A 27,662-nucleotide genomic window follows, 5' to 3' on the forward strand; every position below is an offset into this window, starting at 1 on the left:
GAAGCGCTTACTATCCAACCATGTCCCCAACCCTAACAGAAAAAGAGGTAAGGTCAGGTGCATGGGGGGAGGATCACAATGAATGGTAGGAAGAAGAGTAAAGGTCATGATTAGTTCAGGGGCACCTGGGTGGCTCAGTTAGTTAAGCGTCCGACTGCAGCTCGGGTCATGATCTCATGGTTCGTGAGTTCAAGCCCCGCCTCGGGCTCTGTGCTGACAGCTCAGAGCCTGGAGCCTGCTTCGGATTCTGTGTCCCCGTCTCTCTCTGCCCCTCCCCTGCTCGCGCTCTGTCTCTCTCTATCTCTCTCAAAAATAAACATTTTTTAAAAAAAAAGGGTCATGTTTAGTTCAGTTTAAACACATTCAAGTCTGCGTGTCAGAAATTGTCTCCAGCGTGGATGCTCTAAAGGCAAATCAAGAAGTAATGAGATTTGCAAGTCATCTGCTCTGACACGGTAAAACGAGACAGTTTTGTTACGACCCTTTCTATACCGAGGGACAAAAATCCACCTCCGATTACTTTAAGCCAAGCGACTGAGAAAGTTGGCACAGTGCAGAGATTGCACTGGACCTAGTGGTGTGTGCTTTGTTCCATCATCTCTGTCCTACTCGGTCTGCGCTGACTTCACTCCCAGATACGCCTTCCTCACATGGGGGACCAGAGGAAACCAGCAATCTGAGAATCTATCCCACCTAGTTAGCAACACCAGCACAGAGCCGCGCCTTCACCTCAGTCCCAGAGAAGGTCCTGGTGCTCTCTGGGCTACCTTTTGGTCACATCTGGAGCCAATCTCTATGGCAAGATAGGAAGCAATCCATGGATGGGCCAGCCCTGTTTCAGATGTCCAAGCCTGGAGCCAACAGGAAGGGCCAGCAGAAGTCTGTCAACTGAAAGTGACAGATGCGCATGAAAAGTGCGCCCCGAGAAAAGTCCTTCTCTCTCCCCTCTTTCTTTTGACTTCACCCTGGTTTCCACCCAGTATGTGGACTGAGGTGACCTATACCTTCTTTTTTCTTAAATTTATTTATTTATTTTGAGGGGGAGGGGCAGAGAGAGAGACTCCACACTCAGCGCAGAGCCTAATACAGGGCTCGACCTCACAACCATGAGATCATGACCTGATCCGAAGTCAAGAGTCAGACACTCAACTGACTGAGCCACCCAGGCTCCCTGAGGTGGCCTGTATCTTCTGCTGGGCACTCTGTGACTGCTCACTTACTTGCCCAAATTAGATTTGTACATTCACCTCCTTGTCATTATCACACAGGGAGAGGTTCATCATCCTGGATCCCAGGTTGACATTAGTTCTTCCCTGATGAAAATCTTAATGCAGCTGGTTTTCCTCCAAACGTGTGCAAAACATATTATGTTCCTTTGATCAAAATTATGCAAAGAACCAGATGTTTGCTTTTCATTATCTTACAAATAACAGTTGGTATTTGAATGACCTTACCTGGTCTTTTACTGTCCTTGTCCTTCCAATTCCGTCGGGGGGGGGGGGGGGGCGGGGGGGGAGGGGTTCACACACACAACTGTGTTGTTTTTCTCAGATTATTTTCTTAGACTGAACTTGAACATACTAACACAGTGTTTTGGTTTTCTCTTGCTACAGTAACAAATTGCCACACATCTCCAGGCTTAAAATAACATTCATTTATTATTTTGTAACTTCTCGTGGGTCAGAAGTGTGGGCACAGCAGGGCTCAAGGGTTTTCTCTGCTCCAGGTCTCACAAGGCAGAATCAAGAGCTGCCTTCTTTTCTGGAGGCTCTGGGGAAGAATCTACTTCCAAGCTTTTTCAGTTGTCAGAATTTCATTCCTTGCGGTTGTAGGATTGAAGTCCCTGTTTGCTCGCCTGCTGTCAGCCAGGAGCTGCCGTCAACTCCTAGAGACCTCTCTTCGCCCCAGCAGGTGTCTCCCTATGCTCAGGGCGGGTAACAGCACTTTGATGCCCTTCTCACACTTGGAGCCTCTCTCTTGGATTCCCTCTCCTGCCTCCTATTTCACTGTATATCTTTGACTCCAACCAGAGACCGTTCTCTGCTTCGAAGGGCCCACCTGGATTATCCACATCCATAACCATAATTGCAGATGCAAAGCCCCTTTTATCATGCAAGGAAACACATTCCAGGGAGCAGGGCTTGGACACCTTTGGAGGCCATTCCGCCCATCACATATAGCTCATCAGATTCGTTCCTCATCACTTTCTCTACTCCAAAGGAACTCATACTTTTGATGGAAAAGGTACTGAATTTGGGGATTCCATTCTGTGGTGTCACAGCGATGTATTCAGTTTGAAGTAGAGATATTTCATCTGGCTTTTCAGAGTTTACGTAAAATATCTTCCCAAGGCAAATTTTACTCTGTGCTCACCAATCAGCATTCCGAATAAAATTCAACCTCCCAGGTAACTAGATATCATGAAGGAACTCCTTAGGATAGGGAATGCAAAAAATTAAGTCAATAGAAGTTAAAGTAAATAAAAATACATAAAAAAATAATATATAAATGTCAATTTGAAATACATATTAAAATAGAATGATGGCATTCTGTTATCAACTGGAATTGGTAATATCAGTCAATAACCAAAAGAATAATCATGTGTAAAAAAAAAAAAAAAAGAATGATCATGTCTAGGAGGACTTAAAACTTCTAGTCTCCTCACTCTGATAGAGTGACTTAACTGAGGCGATCCCGTGAGAGATTGTGTCACCAGGGCCAGATAACAGCCTCATCATCTCTCTCTTCACAAAATCACACCTCTGAAGAGAGATATAGGAAGATAATTTTTACACAGATGCTGACTGATAGAAGCATAGAAGCTTCTTCAAGAGTGTCTATCAAGACAGAAAATTCAGTAGCCCAGGACCTTGTGAGAAGACACTGGCTATTACTAGGTAGGGGTGGAGAGAGGGGTAATGGAAGTCCCAACCTGGGAGGAATGAGCCATTCTGGAAGAGGTGCTACTTTTCTAGCCTTCCTCTCTCTCTCAGTATCTTGACTGTAATTGTTAAGGAGGCCCACTTGGCATCTCAAGCAATGCCTGGGGATGTTCTTTATCAATGGGTTTTCACATATAACTAAAGAATTCCACCCTGCAGAATGGAAACCAAACCCACATGCATCATACACGCATATACATTATATGCATAAACATACGTATGTGTGTGTGTATATAGATGCATATATATTTAAATAGGATATAGGAGTCTATGTGGGATTGTTGTTAAGTTACAATCCTTCAGATCTCTGTTGCATCTCTGTGGGGCCAATGGGTCTGCATCAGAATCTTAAACCCCACCCCTTTTGTGTCCATATTATTTTGGTTTTCAAGCAGCCATACTTTATATTATCATTTGACAGTATAGTCTAGGTTCCTTGGCTGGTCTAAATAATTAAGTCAACATAAGACAAGTTAACAACAACAACAACAACCAAAAAAACCTAAATGTAATTCTGTACAAACAAAACCCTCCAAAGATATGAGACTCAGTGGCAGTCAGAGAATTGAGGCTTATGTGCCATCCTGAGCTAAGGAATGTGATAGGGGTCTGGGGCTTCCAAGTGTGTATGGAGGGGGGCAACTCACAGGAAGATAACAAGAGCCCATGTTCAGTAATCAGATGTTTTCCCTGCCATGCAGGTAGGTCTTTCAAGAAAAAATGCTATCTCTGGTAATAGCTCTCTTTCTGAGCCCGGACGCCTATCTAAATTCTTTAAGGCCAAGTAGTATTCCATCGTATATATATATACACCATATCTTCTTTATACTCAGCAATGAAAAAGAATGAAATCTTGCCACTTGCCACAACACGGATGAAACTAGAGGGTATTACGCGAAGCGAAAGGAGTCAGAGAAAGACAGATATCACATGATCTCACTCATAAGCGGAATTTGGGAAACACAGCAGACGAACATAAGGGAAAGGAAGGCAAAATAAGATAAAACCAGAGAGGGAGGCAAACCATAAGAGGCTCTTGAATACAGAGAACAAACTGAGGGTTGGTGGGGCTGTGGGGGGTGGGGGGAGTGGGGGGGATGGGTTCAATGGATGATGGGCATCAAGGAGGGCACTTTTCAGAATGAGCACTAGGTGTGATATGTAAGCGATGAATCACTGGGTTCTACTCCTGAAGCCAAGACCATACTGTATGTTAACGAACTTGAATAAAAATAAACATAAACATTAATTAATTAATTAATTAATTAATTAAGGCTGGTAAGGGATAGGTAGAAGTTTTTCCTGAGTCTACTGGCTCTCGACTGCCTTCAGTTCAAAGTAATCCACACGCTAAAGGGGTCCATTCTGGGGCACCTGGGTGGCTCGGTCGGTTAAGCGTCCGACTTCGGCTCAGGTCATGATCTCACAGTCCGTGAGTTCGAGCCCCGCGTCGGGTTCTGTGCTGACAGCTCAGAGCCTGGAGCCTGTTTCGGATTCTGTGTCTCCCTCTCTCTCTCTGCCCCTCCCCTGTTCATGCTCTGTCTCTCTCTGTCTCAAAAAATAAACGTTAAAAGAAAAAAATTAAAGGGGTCCATTCTGAGGTGGTATACTCCACTCCCTTTCAATACCAAATACTACTTTTCCTTATTAATCACAACTAAACCTACAGAACGAGGGTTCCCCATCCACTGCTTTTCACCTCATATCAGAATTCTTACAACAGTACTGCTTTTTTTTTCAAGTTTATTTATTTTCAGAGAGAGAGAGCCAGAGAGCACGCGTGAGCAGGGGAGGGGCAGAGAGAGAGGGAGAGAGAGAGTCCCAAGCAGGCTCCGTGCTCGGCATGGACTCAGACACAGGGCTCGATCTCACTACCCCTGAGACCATGACCGAGCCAAAATCTAGAGTCCAATACTCAACCGACTGAGCCTCCCCGGCACCCCACAGAAGTGCTACTTTTATTCCTATAGTACTCTCTTCAGTATTTTTTTTTTTTTTTTTTTACTTTCTCGGTGCATGTTTGTTTCTTGTTATTTAGTATTGTATTACTTTCACCACTCGGCAAGAATTTGTGTACTCTCTGTAGACCCTTAAATCACCAGTTTAGGAAGAGGACCAGCAGGTCAAAGAGGAAAGAAGAGACACTCGCCAAACTCCAAATGCAGTCAGACACCATGAATATATCACAAAACAGGTCGACTTTCACAAAGCTTGGTTTTCATTAGATTCCCCTCCAACTTTTTCATAATCTAGGCTTCCTGCCCTGTGTTAATTATATTTCTGACCCAAAACCAACAAACTAAGAGGCTGCATGTTGTGATGGAGAGTGTGCTGGACCAGGAGCCAAAAACTTTGAGGTTTTGGGCCAATTCTGGAGCTAACCAGCTGTGTGACCTTGAACAAGTCACTTCATCTCTCCGAACTGTTGTCCCCTCACTTCTTCAATGAACAGTCAATAAAACTATGTCTATGATTTCTTCCCAACGTTATGTCATTCTTTGATTCTGGTTCCCTTTATTCTTACTATTAATATACTGTGTAGAACAACATAGTTTACAATTCTTATACCCCATCCTAGGTCCTTATTACTTTTTATTTTACCAAACATAAATTATTACTCATGAGCTATATAACACTAAAAATGAGCACTACTGTTTTTGCAATTGCAAAAACAATTTTGTTGAATTTATTCGAGGTATGATTCAGCAAATGAGGTATTTAACGTGCCACAGTGAAAGTAAACCTTGCTTTTAAACCCCAGCAAATAAAAACGGGATCTGAAAAGCTGGAGCTAAGACTGGCTGGGGTCCATCATCTTTATGAGAATAGAGGGACTGAGAACATAGCATTTGCCTAAGAACTGGGCAGATAATCTGGAGCAAGAGGGCAGGGGGTGGTAAATTGGTGGGAAAATTAAAGATGCATTTTTCCCCAGCTGTTTGATTTTTCACGCTGTTGAGTTCTGAGGTTACGGTATGTAACTCGAATATGAAACATCACTGGGAGGAAGGGAACTCATTTAATATTATGTTAGTTGTAGAATTATAACTAGGTGTAAAGCAAAGAAAGTAGTTATCTATTATTCATTCCTTCTGAATAGACATTTCCTGTCTGTGAATACAAAGCATGACTAGAATTCACTTGCCGAAACTCAGGGATGCTGCGAGAGAACATTTCATTTTCATTTGATCTGACCTTGTGTATGATAATGGAGCTTCTTTAAAACACTGGCGCTTGTCTGTTCTCCTTCTATTGCACCCCTGAGAATTATTCCTACCCCTGGCCTCACAGGACAGAAAATTAACCTTAGAAGTTTTCGGTGACTTGCTCAAGTCATGGCAGTGCTGTCTCTTTAGGCAATCCTGAAGAGATCTGGCCACAAAAACCAGTCAAGTTACTTATCTGTGTAGCTATATGTGACAGCTTATATGACATGAAACATTTCTCTCACTGACATCTGAACCCACTAACTGGCATGTGAGATTGACCAGAAATTAACATACCTCATTGCTTAATCCAAGCATCTCTAAACCCGAGAAAGTGGCTTCTCTTTAGAGTGGTGGTAGGAAAGAGTCCCAGTGAGACGTAATACAGGACATAGGTGCATGGGACAGAAACATATCGGACATAGGTGGGCTGGCCACAGATCGATCAGACACACAGTGTCTCAGGCTCAACTGCTCAATCGACTGCTCTGTCTCCGCACCAAGGCTGCCTTGATCTGAATCAAAGCATAAAACCCCAAGCTGCAAAGAACCTCAGTGAACAGAGATAAGACTCCTGTAGGTTTCCTTCTTTTGTTTTTGTTTTCTCCAATTAAGTTATGCAATAAATCAACTTAAAAATTCAGTTTTGACCTAGAATCTAATCTACTCATTTGCTAAAAATTATTAAATCAGAACATAATCTCATTGAATTGATGTGTCATCCAGTTCAAGCCCTCCATAAGTTGATGGCTAGTTGGATGGCTACGTGGGTGGATAGATGGGTGGGTGGTGGAAAGATAGATGGATGGATGGATGGATGGATGATAGATGGATATGAAATGGATGAATTCCCTTTCCTGGACTATAGTTAAGGGCTCCAACTTCTAAAAATGCATAATGTGTATCTTCGTGTAGATACCCCCTTGCTAAAATCCTGCACTGATTAAAAAGTGAATCTAAATTTTCTCTGATGAGCTTTTTATCATGTTCACAAGAAGGAGAAGTCTGATATCAAGTAGTAAAACAAAAATAAACAAACCTATAATTTGGAGTAGCAGCTCTGGGGACAATAACAAGGTTTTCCAATCTCCCAGATCATAATTAACAGTGTAAAGAATTAAAGGGAAGTTCAGGAAGGAGTGCTTAAACCTTTTTGTAAATTTAAAAACAAGTAATGATCTCCATTGCTGTTCTCCAGGTTTATTCAAATTTGGACAATTAGGACAATTAAACATAAAACAGAGACAGTTCTAAAGAGGGAGCTGCAACAAAGCAGAATAATTGCTGGTACGGGCTATCAAATTTACATAAAAAAAGATTAAAAAGCTGATTTACATTTAAAAAACAAGATCAGGCAACATCTAAAATAGATAACACAACCCGCTGAGAGGAGTTCTTTTCATCAATAAAGGAGAAGCAAAGGTGATTATACATAACAAAACTAATCTTCTATATTGCTTTAATCACCTAAAACCACTTTAACTGTTTATTTGGGAACTGTTATGTGAAAAAAAAATATTGCATGTAAAAGTGTCTAATTTCCAGGTTGCATTAAAACATAGACACCATCAGGATTCTGTTTATCACCTGCTCTCTTCTCTAGATCCTGCCTTCTCTTGGTTATCAAAGTTTTCACCAATTGCAAACCTACCCATTCTAGAACTTGAAAATTTGCCATGTAATTGGCTTAACAGATGCTTCCAGAAGAGCAATTCTGTTTATTGTCACAGCATCCCATGAACAATGTAAATTGTAAAGCCTTTTCCTTCCTGGACTGAGCATCTATGCGGCATTTTGAACTTTTTTTCAAAATAAAGAACATAATTACCTGAAGTTCAATGTGTGCCATAACCAGATCCTTTGTTAATATTTACTCTGATGTGGGGTTTTCTTCCAAGAACAGTTATTTATTTGTTAGGTCAGTACCTTCATTATGTGAGCTTAAAGAATCAAAAACAACTTAAACAGATCTCAATACTGGGAGCCCATTTGCCATTAATATATATTGTAGTTCTTAAAGCTTCTTGTTAAATCACCCTAGAAGTTAAGAAGAAAATTACAATTATCCCAGGCATGATTTTAGGCTGATTAAAAAAAACAGAAGCTAGAAATTGGGATAAATTCCCATTTCAGTCCATTTGTCAACAAGTAATGAAATACTGATGATATCAAGAGATTTTTAATGTACCAAATGATGGGGTTCAGGACATACTGCCCCAAAACATGGCACCTCAGCATGTTGAATATCTTAAGCTAAAGGAATCTGAGAAACACCGAGTGTAGGAAGGATTCACTAACTTCCCCCTTCTCCCCTAAAGCAGGTGATAAGACCCTAGGTTGGGGCGCCTGCGTGGCTCAGTCGGTTGAGCATCCAACTCTTGATTTCGGCTCAGGTTATGATCCCAGAGTCGTGGGACTGAGCCCCACATCAGGCTCCATGCTGAGCATGGAGCTTGCCTAAGATTCCACCCGCCCCCTCTCTCTCTCTCTTAAATACAGAGAACAAACTAAGGGTGGCTGGAGGGGTGGGGGAAGGGAGGGACTAAATGGGTGATGGGCACTAAGGAGGCCATTTTTGGGGACGAGCACTGGGTAGTATATGTAAGTGATAAATCACTAAAATCATTATTACATCTTATGTTAACTAACTTGGATTTAAATAAAATTTTAAAATAAAAAAAAAAAGATGCTCTTGCCCTCTGCCCCTCCCCTATCTGAAAAAAATGAACAACAATTTTAAAAATGACGATTCTCAGTTGAGAGGCACCCTCCCTATCCCCGGAAGAAACGAACAACCTTGTCTTCCAAGACCAGGAATCTTAACAAAGAGGGCTTGCTAAGTTTCCCTCCGTTTACTACCTTTAGCTCGTACCCCTTTGTCCTATCACATTTCCCCATAACTTTCAATTCTTTATCAAACCTATAGCATAAAAACACTGAGGGCCAGCCCTTTCTTTAGGTCTTCATCTCCTTATGAAGGCTCCCGTGTCACGTGAAACTTATAGTAAAATATTAAACAAATATTCGTCTCTCCGTTGTTATGGGGGCCCCAGCTGAAAACCCAGAAAGGTAGAAGGAAAAAGTGTTTTTCCTCCCTTCACAACAGACCACAGATCAAACGACATGAATGAAAATGAAATTGAAATTTAAGACAAAAAGGGGGAAGATAGGTTTGACTTTAGTCTTACAAGTTCTCTGAAAACTCTCAAATTTCCATAGCTCCCGTAGCTGGCCAGTGCCCGCTGGATGTTATCTACTATTGCGTGTGTTTGTGGATCAAATAGCAATAAAGGACTTCAAATATCTAGCCAAGGGGGGGCATCACTCCTCTTCTTATCGAATGAATCCTATTCCCCACTCATTTCTATTATAAAGAGGACATGCGATCCACAGGAAACAAAGAAAGATTGTGGCCAAAAAAGATGTGGCAAGAAGCTGGTCAGCACTCTGGCCTCTCTTGAACTGTGGTCCCCAGTGTACTGAATTCCCCAGAAACAGAAAACATCAGGTACCTTTACCATGGAGAGGCATCTCCATGGTTGCCTGGTTAACCATGGTTAGCCATGGTTAACCCCTCCCCTTATCAGGTCGGTAAATCTGTAACTTCCTACATCTGATTTATGTTAAAGTAACGCCATTATAGAGTATCACAAAAGCTAGAGGACAAAATAAGTTTAAAGACAAGCCGGTAACCCCCCCCCCCCACACACACACATAGAATGAAGCAGTAACATAACTCCTATAATGACAGGATTCCAAAACGTTAAACCTCTACTAATATTTGTGGTTGTACTAATGCATCTCTTTCCTTGGGAACAGGGATGAGAGAAACATGGGATTGAATCCAAGAGAGAGAATGAGCTAAAACTAGGTTAGACCTTCAGTTTTGCCACTAAGGTCCGCCAGGACTCGGGGTCGGAGACTTCACCTCAGCACATCTTAGCCTCCCCCCTTCAGCAGAATGACCTCGGTGGCTTTCCTGCCAAGCTCTATGAGAAAATGAAAAGATGAACTTAGAAACTGCAAGTCACTATAGACGCCTTGGATACAGGTCCTATAAATATTTATTACTGTTGTTACTTCACAGTAAAACATGCTGCAGCCCCAGACATAACCATTTCAACTACACATACAACAGGAAGAGAAGACACAACTACTTCAACTACACATACAACAGGAAGAGAAGACACAACTACTTCAACTACACATACAACAGGAAGAGAAGACAACAGCTTGCTTTCACTAAGTACCCTATGAACAGGAATCAGTCAGCATTCACCCAGGGAATATTTGTAAACGTCCACGATATGCTCATATAGGAAATACATAAAAGATACAGCCTATACTTCAAGAAGTATGCAAGATAAAAGGGGAAACAGGGCAAAAACATACAGAATATTAAAACATGCAACAAGAAAAGCTGTAAACAAAAGAACAAACAGTAGGTGGCTCTCATAGGCATAACAATGAGTGAAGGAAGCTAGACACAAAGGAATACATACTGCATGATTCCATTCTATATGAAGTCCAAGAATGCCACACCTAGTCTGTAATTAGAAGTCAGAAGAGTGCTTACCTCTTACTGGCGGGTGGATGATAATAGACTGAGAAGGAGCATGGGGCGCTGGAAACGTTCTAGATCTTGATCCAGGTGGCAGTTTCTGGGGAAAATACACATGTAAAAATTCAGCCACCTGCATGCTGGAGATGTATGTCTTTTATGTACGTTATACCACACAATTTTTTTAATTTTTTTTTAAAAGAAGGGTACAGGTGCCTTCAATTTGAGTACAGCTCTGTGGAATTAGGCTTCATGAACGTCAGCGGGATACAGTAGTGCCCAGAGTGGCCAGAGAGACAGGGTCCCTCAGAGATTGATTTAGGCTTCTGTGTGATGAGGGGCTCGATTTGGCAAAAAGGAAGGGAGAGAGCACTTTCCAAAAAGGAAGAGCAAGGAGTTCCCAGATAGTCCAAGGCCATGTTGGCAAATCATCAAAAATACCAGGGACCTAGGACCACAACCAAAGGTTCATGGATGAAAGATCTGGCCAAATGCTCTCAGCAGAGTAAGTGGCAACCAGTGTCTCTGACTCAAGAATTTTGGTGACATAAGCTATCCAGAGACAGTTGAGGGTCAGGATGTTTAAAGTCTTCTCAACTCCTGGTGAAAGTCAGAGCTCAAACAGCTGTTTGGTCCACTGACGTGTCATATGCGGTCATCAAAATGGCGTCTATTTATCCCAAGAGCATCTGAGAAGCAGCGGCTGTCAAATCCACTGCGTGCACCACAGAGGAAGAGCACCTTTCTCTCTCCACCTCTCACACTTACCATTTCTCTAGCCATAAGATCAGGAGAAGGGCCAGGCTTCCTGAAGCAGAGCCTGAGATGGGAATTCAAGGGGGTGCATGATTTACTGAGGATGTACTCAAAAGAGAAAACTGTCAGAAGGTGAAAGGGACAGAGTGGGGAAGAGCAAAGGAAGGCAGGCCCTGGCCGAGGTGCAGCCCTTTAGGCAAGGAGTTTTGCCTTCTGTGCCATCATGTCAATCATTTGCCACAGGACGGCTGGAGAGGACAGTCGCCTCCTGTCCGGGCGGCTCCTGTTGGCCCCGGGCAATTCCTTGGAGAAAGGGAAGCTGGAGATAATGTGCCAGCCTTGTAGAAGGATGCAGGCTGGGCAGTGGCCACTACAGAAGCTACCAGAGCCCTCCGCTCATCCTTAAATTAGTTCACGTTGGTTGGGGCGCCTGCGTGGCTCAGTCAGTTGAGCATCCGACTTCAGCTCAGGTCACGATCTCACTGGTTCATGGGTTCAGGCCCTGCATCGGGCTCTGTGCGGACAGCTCAGACTCGAGCCTGTTTCAGACTCTGTGTCTCCCTCTCTCTCTCTGCCCCTCCCTTGTTTGCACTGTGTGTGTGTGTGCCTCAAAAATAAACATTTAAAAAAATAAAAATCTTTTAAAAAAAATTAGTTCATGTTGGCAACCAGACCAGCCATTACACTGTCCTCATGATTTGCACAGTCAACTTCTCAAAAAACTTGTTTGTTTGCCCTACGAAAGAAATTTCATCTCCATAGCAGAGACGCAGATTGGTTTTGGTGACACTTCACATCCCCTGTGTTAACTAACAGCAATAGTAAACCAAAATGACAATCATTAGCAGTAGGCTGTGGTAATAGGCTCGTTTGCCTTCAGAAATGAATTCCCTTCAGATCCCGGGAAATGTGGGAATAAGAAACAGAATGAAAGTTCGGGAGGGGGACAGAGAGTGTCTTCTCCCAAGCTATAAATCATAGAAATTGAATTAGATCATCTCAAATTGAGGGACAAAAAGCCAGTTATAGATCCATTTCACGACACTGGCTGACACGGATTCCATTTGTGACTCACTGAGGAGCATTACTTATTCTGAGTGCTCCTTATTGTCAGAATAAGACAATGCAAGCACTTAACATGAAGACATGTGTAACGTTACTGGAGGACAGAGGGAAGAGGGAGATCCCACGGTTTGCCTAGAAAGCAAACAGCGTCAGGCGTATGCATTTCTGAAGACTGCTCTCAGCATCTCTGTGAAATTCTGCTTTTTGCATAGCTCAAAATTTATAAGATCCTATTCTCTTTCCAGACACAGTCAGTACAATCAAATCACTTTAATCGCAACCTTAGGGCTTGACTAGACCAAAACCAGAAACTAACTATGTGTATCAGTCAGTGATCCAGCTAGGGTAACTTAAGGAAGAGTTAGTTAATGAAGAGTTTATTTGTGAGTGTGGGTAGGGTTAAGAGAAACCCACAAGGACGGTGAAGCACCTTGGGGCTAGCATTTCAGAACCGTCACCTGCCCTAGGTGAGAGGGGGAGGGAGCCGCCCAGCGGGGCTGGGACCTGAGAGTTGTGGCCTCAGGGAGAAGGCTGCACCTTCTGGGAAAGCGAGCTGGGCAGATGAACACCCCACTCTCTTCACCTGCTTGCCTGTCAATGCCACCCTCGTCTGAATCCATCCAGAATCTGGGGAACTCGGGTCTGCCCAATGCAGTCCACACAGGATACAGAGCAGGTTGGAAAAAAGTAGAGGGCGGATCTAGGGCAGCAAGCGGATAATATCCGACTATCCTGAGCCTGGAGTTGATATCTTTTACAAAATGTTGGAAGTTACAGTTTTAAGCGGGGGGGGGGGGGGGGGGGGGAGGTGAAAAACAGTAGTTCCCTTCAATGTATTTCTTCTGGGAAGTGCTTCACGTATTATCGATAATCACAACTGCCATAGGCCAGGCACTGTACCAGATGCTTTACTGGTAGTTATTTTATGTTATTTAACACTCATCATAAGTCTGTGTGATGGATAAAATTAGCTTCATTTTGCAAATGATCAACTTGAGGCATATAGGGGGCCAAGTACCTGGCTTCACAGGGAGGAAGCACAGGAATCCAGGCAAGACCCGGGACACTCTGACGTCAAAGCCCGCGTGCCGTCTGTTCCATTTCCCTATAGCAAAGATGCTGCCGGTGCTGAAAACACTTTAGAAGTCCTCCCCTGAGTTGCTTCTAGAATGTTTTTAAAGGCCTTACCCGTGACCCCAAAATCAGTCGCATTACTTTATAGCCACACATTCTTAACAACAAAAGAAGATAGTGATGATTCATCCTCGCCACGTTCACCAGATGTAAGGCCAGATGATGCTTGACTATTTCTAAAAGTCAAATTAGATTCACCCTCAAAGGACTGAGGATATTAAAAGGAAGCTTTGAAACATAACTCCAAGAAAGAAGTCTCAAAAAACAACATCTGTAAGGCTGGACATCCCAATTCAGAAAGGGATGACTTTAAAACCCATATCGGTTTTCCCACAGAAGACTCCAAGACCCCCAAAAGGGGTCCATCGTTATTTAGGGGAGCAAGAAAATTGGAAACAACCTAAATCTCCCAAAATAGTAATTAAACGTGTTTGCGAACCACCTGTGTCTACACCGCTTCCCACCTCCTCCCCCACCCCCCTTCATCAGATGGAAACCAACAAGGGGCAGGGACTGGCTACCTTGTTCAACTGCTCTACCCAGCTCTGTGTACCAAGCCGGGCACATGGTAGACCCTCAGTAGATATCTACTGAATGAATGAATGAATGAATGAATGAATGAATGAAATTCCTCTTCCTTCCTAGAGCACAACCTTTGCGTAAATATCCCATACCTTGGTGTCATTCTGCATGAAGAAGAACCAGTTATGATGAACACAAAGTGTTTTGTTCCGTTACATATGAGACCAGCAAATCATCTACGGACTCATCTATGGGAAAGTAAGAAATAAATAACCCCCTCCTCGTCTCATCCTCTACGCTACGCTCCCACACCAGCTTCCCTCTCTCCCTCACACCCTCAAGTGTCAAAACAATCACCAGTTCTGTTTGGCAGGCACCAACCATCCTCTTCTTGCAAAGCCATCCAAAAAACTAATGAGTATTATTCCATCTCTTCCACAGCCATATAATCGGCTAATACTAAAAGCGCTAAGAGAGATGGTGTTTTGCTGGTTCACATCTAAAATTTAGACAATCAACCATGAATGCCTCAGGCTGATCACATGCTGGGAGAAGCAATAATAGAACGTCTGGCCAGATTTCCCTGCCAACTGGAAGGCCCAGGTTGGGGAGCAGATGTGCTGGAGAGGTGATACATTTGGTTTTCAGTGGGGAGGGTCTGTGGGTCTCATCTGTCTTCCGCACCCCTACTGGTCAGCTCAGAGCTCAGCGCTAGTGACAGCTGCTTAAGGACCTGCCCTTGTGTGTGCTCTCCGGTCGCGGGGGAGGGAGGTGGCCCACGGAGGACACGGCCCCACAGTGTTCTGTGACCCACTGGCACTGCAAGGTTTTGCTCACGGGCTCCTTTTTGGTGTAGAATCACCCCTTCCTTTCCCCACAGCCAGAGTTTGGTGGCATTCTCTTAGGTGATCTCGCCCCCCGCCCGCCCCCCACCCCGCCACGCTAGGGAAGTCTAGCTCCTGCGTGTGGAAGCAGCCTGCAGATTCCGTGTCAGCTGGAAGCCACGGATGACCAACTGCAGAATCAATAGGCCTCTGTCACTGTCACGTGAGGGAGACCCCGAGCTTATCAGCAGCATCATAATAAGTACCTATTTGCCTGACATCTCTTCAATCAATAACTTTGTTATTGTTTGCATTATCTGACTATAAGTTTGGTCAATATACCCAGCTAATGGGTAACACGAGCCAGGATTGCATTTCAATTTTTTTTCCCCCCCTTAAGTTTAACTGTCTGTGTGCCAGGTAGGAGTCGCTAAGGGAACCTCTCCAGCTTTACTTTGCCTTTTAGGAGTTTTATAGAACCTCTGCAAGATATGAGCTGTCTTGAGACAAGGAAATCAATGTTGCTCACGTCTAACCCAAATTAAATAAACCCTGCCTTTCTTTGCTATTATTTTTATTAGGTTTTCACAACGATGGGCAGATGGGTGTGTGTGTGTGTGTGTGTGTGTGTGTGTGTGTGTTTCCTTTACTTAATGCATTGGAGAGAAGAGAATACACTTGCTAGCAGGTGGATCAAAATGCACAAAGCAAATGGTATCAGCTGGGTGGAAAGGGTGTATGGGTCTAAAGAGGTTTTGAACCCCTCCCCATGATCAGCCCAAGATATATATGGTAACACCACAATAAAAACAAATATCCTTGAATTGTGTCACAAATCTGCAACATACTGGAGGGACCGGACCACTGTCACGTGAATTGCTGGCAGATGGCCCAGCACGTGGCGGTGGCTTTAGCCGGCCTCTGACCCTTCTCAGGATTGCATGTGGCTCTTGGTTGAGATCAGGCCCCAAAAGGTTATGGCTAATGATAAAAAAAGAAATAAAACTTAGAGCAACAAAGTGTGCCTTGCACAGAATGCTCTGATATTCTTGTCACATTAAAAATATTTACTGGCTTCTCCAGTCCAGATTTAGTGGCAACCCCAAGTACCGAAGGAATAAACAAATTACTCACTTACCAGAATGAGTCTGGTAGTATCATCTCCTGTTTCATTTTTCTGCCTTTTGGTGCTTTTTTTTTTCTTTTTTACATTGGTTCAAATAAGTCACTCATATACAACTGCACTGATAATGGAGTAGAAATATACAGATCACAGGCAGCTTTCTTTTTAATAAGTTAATCTTAAAAGTGTGCTACGGGAGTTTCCCGTTGCAAACCACGGCTTCCCAGGTCGTACCTGGGCAGACCTAGAGCCCATCGAGGCTGGCCCCTGAGTTTACAGCTGAGGCCAGAGAGAGGGGGCAGCTGCTCAAGGCAAACCCAGTGTCATCCCTGCTCTAGATCTTAAATCCCTGCCTTCAGCTCCCCTGCTCTCCAGGCCTCCCACACACCTTTGGACTTTTCTGTCTTTATTTCTCCACTTCTCATCCTTCATCTGTTCATTTCTTGGCTGTTCATTAGTGAGGACATGGAGAGAAGGGGTAGCTGCTTAGCATGAGGCAAACATTTGCCCTCTCTCACCCGGCTGTGTCATTCAGACCCCCTTTGCCTCCTGTAAGGAACAGGAAAACAGGAGGAGGGGCATGGGAAACAAAGACAGTGCCAGAGAGTGAAGAATGAATGACATAGGAAAGGTGAGGGGGGTGGCGTGCCCATCTAGTCAGCCACAGGAGGTGTGAATAAACTCCTGCCCCAATGCTCTCCTTCCGTCCTGCTCTGACTATTAACCTAAAGTCCTAACAAGAATTGATCCAGCTAACAAATAGATCCAAAGGGGCTAACGGGATGGATATGGATGTATCATGGGAAATAATGAGTCATGGAAAATTATGAATGGAAAACAAGTGTGATCAATACATGGCTATAGATGTGAGGGAGTGGGTAATGATTCCGAGGACTGACTGCTTTGTTTCGCATCATGACTGATGGCGTTCTGGATGTGCTACCCTAAAATACGCACCTTGGTCTGTTCGATATATTTAAGCTATAGGAGTTCAAGATACAGCAGGTGTAGGAGGGACTCTCTAACTTCCTCGTCCCCCCTGAAAGAGGTCACACATAAGAGCGTCACGTGAGAGGTGCCCTCCCTATAAGTGGAGGAAAGGAGTGTCCTCGTCTCCCAAGATGGAGGGACACTGAAAAGAACCCAAACCAACAGACCTTGCCAAGTTTCCCACAGTTTACGCCATTGAGCTCCTACCCTTTGCCTTATCATATCTTTCCATGACTCTTCATTCCTCATCCAACCTACCATACAAACACTCAATTTTAACCATTTCTGAAGGCCTTCATTTCCTTATGAAGGCTCTTGTGTCACATAAAATTGATGTTAAATAAATATGTTTGCTTTTCTCCCATTTATCTGTCTTTGTCACTTTAATTTTCAGACCCAACCAGGGATCCTAAGAAAGTAGAGGAAAACTTTTTTCCCTCCCCACATGACATTTATCACTGGAACACGTGTGCTCCAGATTGAGCCATACAACCATGACCAAGGTTCTAGCATCCTGTGCTGATTGACTTGACTGAACCCAGCATACTTTTTTTTTTGATGTTTATGTTTATTTATTTGTGAGAGAGAGAAAGAGAGAGCAAGCAGGGGAGGGTCAGAGAGAGGGAGACACAGAATCCAAAGCAGACTCCAGGCTCTGAGCCGTCAGCACAGAGCCTGACACGGGGCTCGAATCCATGAGTTGTGAGATCGCGACAAGAGCCCAAGTCAGATGCTTAACTGACGGAGCCACCCAGGCATCTGAACCCAAGTTACTGCTTTAGCTTTCTTATCTTCTGGCTAAAACCAAATGCCGAGACTCCACATTTATGTCCTGCTCTTTTTCTTTCAGTCACATGATCCTATCTTTCAAGTAGAGGTGACATGCAGAGAGAAGGTTATTGACAGGTGCCACATGATCTCACGTGCCCGTGAACCTCAGAGAGAGCTCAAGGAAAAAGGAGGGACCAGCTGGGTTGTGTGGAATATTCCTGCACCGGGCATGCTGAGTCGGTGACATAGTCAGTACTCCAGCCTGCATGCAGCCTGTTCCTTTCCCCTTCTGTGCAGGCATGTTTTCCTTTGTCGCCCACTCCACAGTCTACAATCCTAAATTCTAACCAGGTGTCCCCAGTCGTGAACTGGTAGGTTTTAGTTAATGATCTGCCCTTTCCAACACAGAATTCTGATATAGGACTGACTCAAGGTTTCCCAATTCCTGGCCAGCAAATAACAGGATGCTGTAGAAATTAAGTTCGTTTAAGAAAGCCGGTCCTTTGGGGCGCCTGGGTGGCTCAGTCGGTTGGGCGTCCGACTTCGGCTCAGGTCATGATCTCACAGTCTGTGGGTGCAGGCCCAGCACCCGGCCCTTGCTGACAGCTCGGGGCCTGGAGCCTGCTTCAGATTCTGTGTCTCCCTCTCTCTCTCCCCCTCCCCCACTCACACTCTGTCTCTCTCTCAAAAATAAAATTAAAAAAACATTAAAAAAAGAGAAAGCCTGTCCTCTGTGCTGTAAACTGAAACAGCCATTCAGCCTCTCCAGTCATCGTCAGACCCGTGTTTCTTGCACACAGAATGAAGTTGGAAGGTCAAAGCCCGAGTCCTCCGTCGCTGCATCCTATGCTCTTGCTTTGTTAGGCTGGCAAGGAAGTGCCTGATTCTGGTATATTTGCATTAGTCCTACTAACACATTTCCAAGTTCTCTCTCACTGCCACATTCCTTGAACCAGGTCAACTCTGGGAGGAGAGGTTTGCTTTTCCTTCCTGTAACCTCCGAACTGATTTAATTAAGCATCTCCTCCAGCCCCGATTTATAGGCTGGAAAGTGTTCTGGCAGCAGCCCCTCGATGTGCTGTGTTTTTCAATGAGCAGAAAGGCAGGAAGTTCAACGGAAACACCATTCTGAGTGTCTGCCGCCACCTTGAGAGCAGGTGCCAACGAGCACACTCGTCTCTGAACATTTCATGGCAAAGGGTTAGATAAATGAGCAGTTTTCCTTCGGTAACTTAGCGCAGTTCTAGAAGTGTTGATGAGAGGATCACTAAATCCTTCCCCACCCCGGGCTCCTGGGGAGGGCAAAACTTTCTCCCCAGCCTCCTGCCGTGAGGAAATAACCTTTATATCTTTATTTTGGAAATCACACAGTTTTGGGGCGCCTGGGGGGCTCCCTCGGTTAAGCGGCCCGACTTCGGCTCAGGTCATGACCTCGCGCTCCAGGAGTTCGAGCCCCACGTGGGGCTCTGCGCTGACAGCTCAGAGCCTGGAGCCTGTTTCAGATTCTGTGTCTCCCTCTCTGTGACCCTCCCCCATTCATGCTCTGTCTCTCTCTGTCTCAAAAATAAATAAACGTTAAAAAATTTTTAAAAATTAAAAAAAATCACACAGTTTTTTTTTCAAGGTTAAAACTAACACTAAGAAAACCTGAACACACAAGGGTAGGAGGGCTGAAGAAAGCAAATGGGCAAAAAGAAGAAAGGATGTCTCTGCTGAGTCTGCCCCTAGTGACATTTGGCTCTACGGTCAGACCCCGGATGTCCTCTCCCCGTTTGACAATCCCGACCTTGCAACCTGCCACCCGGGAAGGAATGAAACCAAACTTCGCATAGGAAATGCCCTCTCCTGGTCTTTCAAAAGCTTCAATCTCAGAATGAAATCTGACAAAAGAAACAAATTAGATAAATTGCCGCGCTAAGGGTTTTGGATTGCTCAGATTAAAGAATCTGCAGCGTTGTTGGGCCAGGGCGCAATCATCTTCTGCAGTCTGGGGCAAAAATAAAGTTTTCCTCCCTTCAGCTGTCCTCGCTGGCCAGGGTGCATTTTCTGAAGATAATGAATGGACCCAGGGACCTACAGAAACCTGAGCGTCCGTGAAAGCCAGGCAAGTAACATGCGTGAACGAGACTGGATTGGTAAGAAACTGTATGCAATCTTTCCAGATTTTTAAATGTTAACCCATTCAATTAAAAGAAAACACACTGTTCCTTTGATGTTTATTGAGCACTTTCTATGTTCCAGGCATTTATAAATCCATTAGAAAGTACAGCCTCACAAGAGCTCTGCAAGGCAGACACCGATCGCGGATGGGGAAAGGTGGGTCTAAGACGCAAGAGCGTCTGCCCACAGCAGACTCCGCGTTTTATCCGCCACCCCAGACTGCTCGGGAGTTTCACAGACAGAGAAGCTGAGGCTCCCTGGGGTTAAACAATGTGGCCAGGATCTTAAAAGAGCAGGGTGATTTTTAAAAAGAAGTCATCAAACCACAGAAACAGAACAGAATGTGAAAGAGACCCGCTGGAAAAGAAAAAAGAAACATGAGAAAAAAGATAAATGCCATTGTTAGATCAGAACAGCCTTGACCTAATGGCTGCCCAGGCCATAAGATAAAGATGTTTTATTGAAAAAAATTGTGACATTTCCAGCATAAAGGATGTTGCTTCTATTATTATTGCTTGTGTTTGAAACCAAATGGTGGATGTTTGAAACTCAAAACAGTATCTGTGAGGTTCAAATTTAGTAACCATCCTGTTATTTGTGTGGGCAATGCTGCCCTCTCATGGCCAACTTCTTCATAACATGATTCTGTGAAAAAAACCGGGACGTTTTCGTGTTCTTTATTCTCCCAAAGTACTTTGAAGAATTTTGCATCCATTTACCGTCATATAGGTGCATATAATACGTTAACTTACATAACAAAATACCCTCTGCACATTTTTATATCTATATCTGGAACTGGTTTATGCCATTTTTGCATGTGTTTTATAGGGCATTGGAGGGAATGAAAAATAAATCATGGTGCTGCTGGGCTCCTGAATTCAGTTCTTCAGGGAGAAATGTTTTTCTCATAACAGAAAACTTAGAAGAACTCCAGAGCAGGAAATTTTTTTTGAATGTCTCTAATATGAACACAATCTGACGGAAATGACTGTCCCCTTCTATTCCGGGGAGAAGGTTTTGTTATATTTGAAGGAAACAAATCAGTTCATGAATATATTTTTAGGCAAAAACAACTGTTCATGGTTGTGAATGGAAAATCACCTTCTAGTTTCCTGCAGGGACAGATCACCTGAAAATTCAGAGAAATTGCAGACCAGGAGGAGACTGTCAGATAAGATTTATCAAACCAAGGGTAGACACTGCAAGGCAATTTTCTTAGACTGAGTGACAGGTCTCAGAACTACTAACCAGAAGCCTGCTGCCTCCAAGCCTGTGCCATCAGCCCCTGTCCCATGACAGGGCACACCTATGCGGGAGCCGTGATGCGGACAGTGGGTAGACAGCAGCCCTAGGAGAGGAGGTGTCTTGAATGGAGACAAAATCGGGGAGCATTTTGTAAAGAAGAAGAAATCGAGCCACCCTCAGGTTCCCTCTTGAGGAACATTTCCAAGTTGAAAGGCAGATTTTCACCCACCAGATCTATTGTTGTTCCTGATGGAACTTTAAAAATATTTGAGCGTGCCAAGAATACACCTAGGCCTGCAAGGCACCCTTGACTTGCTAATCTACTGGTGTGGATGGCAGTGTTTGTTTTTAATCAAGATGTTTTCCATTAAAATCCTAGTTTTGATTTTTCCGTAAAATCAGGAGGCCTCACAGCACTGGGTGCATGTTCCCACTAGAGCTGAGGAGTGGCTGTCCCCTTTGGAGGGAACATGCACACCGCCATTTGTCACAGTCACCACCTCTCCCTAATGCATACCCAGCCCATGTTACTGATTTATAACATGTGTCTGTGCCTTACAGGCCTTGTGGTTATATGTACCGTTTTGCTCTAGTTCAGAGAATTGCGATGCACACACTTATTCGCTAGCAGCCACAAGGCTCAGCACATTTAAATGGCAATCCGGTTTGAGGGAGGGGAGGGCCAAGTTTAGGAGCACTAATTCTGATATATCTCTTTTCATCTCATGTACGCTTTTCCTCCACCGGCTCCCTTTATCATTACAACTTCCCGTAAGGGGTTCGGGCATTGTCTGGGTTAAAAATTATCCCTAAAGCACCTGAAGTTTTGGTAAAGACAGTTTTTATATAAATCTATACTTAAAATAATTAAAACAGACTAATGGAAAGCACATTGAATTAGGAAGCAGAAAACCTGGAATCTTATTCAAACTTCTTCCCCTGATAACTCTGTGGCATTAAGTAATCCACTTAAACCCTCTTTACCTTTTAATACTTCATAAATAAGAGATAATAATACTTGTTCCTTCTACCTCGCTGGGATTTTGCAACAATAACCATAAATCAGAAGACATCTGAGTCTACAGAAGAAATGTATCCTATAAAGACCAAGATAGCATTACCATGATGCAGCAGTAGATATCAAGTAAATATTAAAGTGTTATTCAGGGTGGGCTTTATGAAAAAGGAAGCTACACAATCATATCTCTGGAGAATATACACCAAGAGGTTAATACTAGTTCTCTCTAAGCGTGGGATTTGGGATGGCTTTTCCCCCCTTTGGCTCATATCTACCTTTAACTGTTTTTATAATGAACGTGCGTTAGCTGTGTTATACACACACACACACACACACACACACACACACACATATAACAAACAATAACAAAAAAGACAAAGGTTGGGAGCAAGGACATAAAACTTCTTACATTTTTAATTTTAATGGACGTGAGCAGTCATTGATTTCTACTAAAACCATTTGTAAATTTCTTTTTTATAGTTCATGTATATGTAATGTTAGAACCCTAAACATTGAAAACTCCTGGGAAGTATCTTTAACATAGTGCCAGCTGGCAAGCAGGTTGGACTAACCAGAGGGACAACTAGCTGTTTTCTGCCTTCCCCATCCTAGTATTCGTCTGATCAGAAGCAATCAGGCAGACTGATCCAAGCACTGCGGAAGTTTAATCTCCAATTCCCCCTTTCATCCCCAAGAGCACATAAACTTCTGTGCCTGGGCTTCCATATCAACAATGTGGGGTTTCTGATTCTCAGCATGCTCTAATAATTTTGCCCTTTGTAGAGAAACTGTCACTACACTCCCAGATTGAAGATCACTGTAAACCAGCCCTTCTCAACTCAGGGAGATATGGCACCCCCCTCGCTCCGACAGGGGACATCTGGCCATATCTGGACACGTTTTTGATGTCACACTGGGGGAGGGACACTACTGGCATCTAGTGGGTAGAGACCAGGGATGCTCCTACATATCCTGTAGGTCACAAGACAAACCCCCACAGCGAAGAATGAATGTGATGACCCCCCCCCCCCCCAGCGAAGGAGTTGAGAAGCCTTGCTTAAATGAAAAATGCTCTAAGTTCATATAGAAGTGTCTTTCTGGAGTTACAAGGATGAAGGTTATCAACTTCGTGCCTAATAATTAAGAGAGGAGAGTCCTTGCATATCCAGCAAATTTAAATTACCTGATAAGTTGGTATTTCATAAAATATTTGCTACTCCTTTTCATAATATCAATTGCTCCCTATCGAATGAAATTATTTCTTCTTAATACCCAATGTATTTGAACTCTGTGGACGGTGACACCACAGAAGAAAAATCCGGGAAAGAGTCATGAAGAGCTCGATTTGTCACTGTTTACATTTCTCTTTGCTCAGGAAGATGAGAGAGAGAATGAGCTAAATGCTTTGCTGGAATAAAATAAAACCCACACCCACAACATCAGATAATGCTGTGACAAGACATCACTCCCTTGAAACTCAGAAACACTCTCACCAAGAAACGTGGAAGCTCAGGGTTGCATAAATAAAAAGGAATTTTAAAAAAAAACGTATTCCAAAAAACAGTGTCCTTAACAAAGGAACATCAGCTCTACATGAGAAGTTTTAAAACACTCAGGTTGGAGTAGAACAGAAGCAGGAAGATATATTTAGACACAAATGCCATAACTGTTTTCCTTTGAAAATCACTCTCCCGAAAGTTCTCTAATTAGGCAAATTAAAGGGATTTTAAATGCCTTCTCATATTTGTTTATTAGTGTAGATTATTGTTTCTTGTTTGCAAATAGTACAAGACAAAACAGGTTTCATCAGTCAAGGATATTATTCAGGATAAAAACTAGCAGTTATTTGGGGGAGATGAAAATTTATACTTGCTTTTAAAACCCCTATCACCACCTACAGATGAGTTATGGAATAAGAACGGGAAAAGGGAGAGAGAGAAAAAAGACTCATGGAGACTTTGCCTTTAACATCTTTGAGCTGAATCCTTGATATTCATTATTAATGCGTTATGTTCGTAATGGTCATTACAATCAAAATTTATTTGCCCGATTATTCCCTTTTTGACCCATGGGTCACGGAGCATCTTATTTACAATTCCGGTTCAAAAGGAAATTGAAGAAGGGGAAGAACACAAAAATAGCCTCGTTGCTGTGTTGATGAACAAGCTGAGTTGGGCCTCTAAACCCCTGACCTCACTTTTGGGATTTGGTGCGAGAGAAATGCGTGTTCAAGGGAGGGCTGGGCAGAATGCCGGCCGAGTACGCAGCACTGGCTCTCATGTAGCCGCTTAGACGCCAGACAACGAGAAAAAAAGACAGACGTGAGGGTTAATGAGAGCCTAATAAAATCTACTTCAAACCACGGCAGGGTAGGGTCAAGAGACCTCGGGAGAATCCCAAAGCGGACATGAGTGACAGCTGAAGTCAGCATCTTTCCCGGAAGGTCCCATCGCCTTACTTTGGTTGGCACCCAGCTCAAGAGCCCATCACACTGGCTCAGGGTCACTCAGCTTGCAGAGCTGCTTCTTCAGCCTTCAAAGCCATCTTAGCTGCTCCCGATGTCCCCCTCGGACCCAGTCAAAGATGTCAAAGCAGACACAGGCTGAACATGCACGGAGGAGGAGGGGGAGGAGAGGGAGGAGGAAGAGGAGGGAGAGGAAATAACCAGGAAGCACCCATGAAAACGTGCATAGGAGAAAAGCAAGCCCATACTTCCAGATGGAGTCTATTTTACTTTTAGATAAATAATTGGAAATATTATATAATACAGGCGACTGGGTGGCTCAGTCAGCTGGGCATCTGACTCTCGATTTCAGCTCAGATCATGATCTCATGGTTTGTGAGTTCGAACCCCGCGTCAGGCTCCATGCTGACAGTGCAGACCCTGCTTGGCATTCCCTCTCTGCCCCTCCCTTGCTCGCATGCCCGTTCTCTCTCTAAATAAATAAGTAAACTTAAAAAAAAAAAGAAAAATTATATAATCATAGCTACCTTTTATTGTTTACAACATGCCAAGTTCTTTCTAAATACTCAGCATATATTAACTCACTTAATCTCCACATCAGCTCTCTGTAGTTTGGACCACCATCACCCACTTTATGGATAGGGAAACTGAGGCATATATCCCTGGTTACAAGCTAGTAAATGACAGACATGGAAAAAGATTCTGGATAGTCTGATTTATGAGCCCGTGCACGTCCTTCACTGTCTTACGTCGGCACTCACTTACCCAATACCTATACCGGATAGCTATTACCGCATTCTATATTTTATACAGAGACTGAGAAGTAGAAAGGCTGTGTGACCATCCCACAAGTGATGATGCAGTGAGAATCCAAGTGTCTAAGGCTGCTATTATGTTTTTCGGCGGGACTGATCATATTTAAGCAAACAATTTAACGAAAACACCCCTGGAACCAAGTCCTATTCAACAGATACATTAACATTATAAGTAAATAAACACGCGCGCGCGCACATACACACACACACAAATGAAGATAATATACCCTTTGTACCAGCGAGATTGTTCTCTAATTACTTTATGTACATGAATGCCTGAAATTGCACCGATAAGCCCCTTGAGTGCAGGAACATATATTTTGTTTGTAAATATCCTAGTATACTGACATGAAGTATGCCTGGCAATTACTAGTATAATGAGTCAATCAATCTATCAATCAACCCACATTTATTTGTTGAATGTCTACTATCAGAGGCATCGGAAGATGAAAGGTCATAAGAGAAATAGATTAACCTTAACTTCCATTTAATGGCAAATGGGGTAAAGTAAATACTTTAAAAATCAGGAATAGAAGCATACCCTCCTTCTTCATTATCAAAAGAACTCAATTTTATTGGGGGTGGCAAAGTACCCCTCCCCTCTCCCAGATTCCCTTATGGATAGAGGTGACCCTGGAAATCAGTGCTGGCTGATTGCTAATGAAAGCAAGAAGCACAGGGCGGGGCTTCCAGGGGACCCTCTGGGGCAGGGGCGCGGGCCTCTGCCTTTCACTCTGCACTTCCTCCTTGTTTAACTTGCTAGAGCATAAACACAATGCCTGGTGGTGAAGCCACGGTGACTGGAAGGAGCCCAGGTCCTCAGTGACTTCCTCAGGCACCAGCACCTGCTTTGGACCGCCCGCCCAGATTCTTTGTCCTGTGAGGACAACGCCAAGTGTTCTTTGTGTAAGCTGAAGAAACCAGGTCTCTCTTCCGTGCAGGTGAACTAAATCCTAACTGACGGGGACGGCTTACTGGGTCTGAACTTTCTCTCCTTTTCCTGGTTTTGAGGAGTACGTGTCTTCTGAGTCCGCCTACATGATCACAGGTAGACATATGAGAAAAAGGGGAAAAAAAACCAAAAGGGGTACAACGAAGCATTACTAATCGTGCATTATGTAACTTTTACAGGTTTAGCTATTTGGGGAAAGTATCTGGAAAGAAAAACAGATTTGTTATAATTTTTTTTTCCTGCCATGTCCCCCCATCTGTTTATTTTTTACACCTCATTTTGATGAAATCACTGCTCATGCTATTTTCCTCCTAAGGTCTCTTCAATATGAGGTTTTGAATGATTTCCTACTTGGCTTCTCCACTTGATTTTAATTTCCATTTTTTGCTCCAAAATAAACTCCTAGCGTGACATACAGGATCTTCTAGACCATAGTGGGTTTGCAACGTTACGTAGTGTATTCTTAGCGTTGATATCTTTATCACTCCTGAATGGTAGCTGTTCCACTAAAGTCTTCATAGAACTTCTAAGGAGGCCATTAAAAGACTGTTCAAAAGTATTGCTAAAGGAATCAGCATGCTCTTTCCGATGTTCAAATAGTCTTCTGCTCACTGCCCAGCCCTAATAACCTCAAATAGCAAAGGAAAAAATATTTAAGTCAAGCTCAGTACTTGTTAAAATATCATATATACTTTCCACTTCACAGAAGTTAAAAAATTAGAAACGTAAAGGTAACGTTAAAAAAACTTTACGAAGTTAATGTCAATATATCCCCAGGTAAACTCTATATCTCAGGTAAAAACACCATCTCACTGTACTTAAGTGCCTCGTTGTTGAGAGAAAACTTGGCCTGAGATTAGGAATTTATCAGAATGGCTGCTTTATTTACCGCCAACGTGAGTCCTCCCCAGCTTTCAATTAGTCCGTCAACCTAACTTTGAACTTGGTCATAGGAAAAAATAGTCCAACATAGACGTAGTAAATGAAGAAGCAAACTCAGAAAAACTTACCTGGTCTTTATTCAAGTTCCATAAACTCATAAATAACTAGGAGACGAAGTGTGGGGCGGACGAATTGCTCTGTGGTATGGGAAATTTATTCTCTCCGGCAGTCT

At 43.4% G+C, this 27,662-nt stretch overlaps 1 long non-coding RNA gene across 3 annotated transcripts in view; it reads right to left on the reverse strand.

Annotated features, from left to right (window-relative positions):
- Positions 1 to 1,525: 1,525 nt before the first annotated feature.
- Positions 1,526 to 27,662, reverse strand: part of LOC106987172 (uncharacterized) — a 74,932-nt gene continuing 48,795 nt past the window's right edge. For 2 of the 3 annotated variants that reach the window (XR_003417902.2, XR_003417898.2), the window contains exons 2-4: positions 10,725 to 10,809; positions 10,027 to 10,137; positions 7,329 to 8,185 (exon numbers count right to left, since the gene is read on the reverse strand). This is a non-coding gene — a long non-coding RNA (uncharacterized LOC106987172). Of the gene's footprint in view, positions 2,433 to 7,328; positions 8,186 to 10,026; positions 10,138 to 10,724; positions 10,810 to 27,662 lie in introns of those variants that run through there. The other variant, XR_008295535.1, reaches the window with a different exon arrangement.

This window comes from Acinonyx jubatus, chromosome C1 (genome assembly GCF_027475565.1).
Source record: "Acinonyx jubatus isolate Ajub_Pintada_27869175 chromosome C1, VMU_Ajub_asm_v1.0, whole genome shotgun sequence".
Lineage (NCBI taxonomy): Eukaryota > Metazoa > Chordata > Mammalia > Carnivora > Felidae > Acinonyx > Acinonyx jubatus.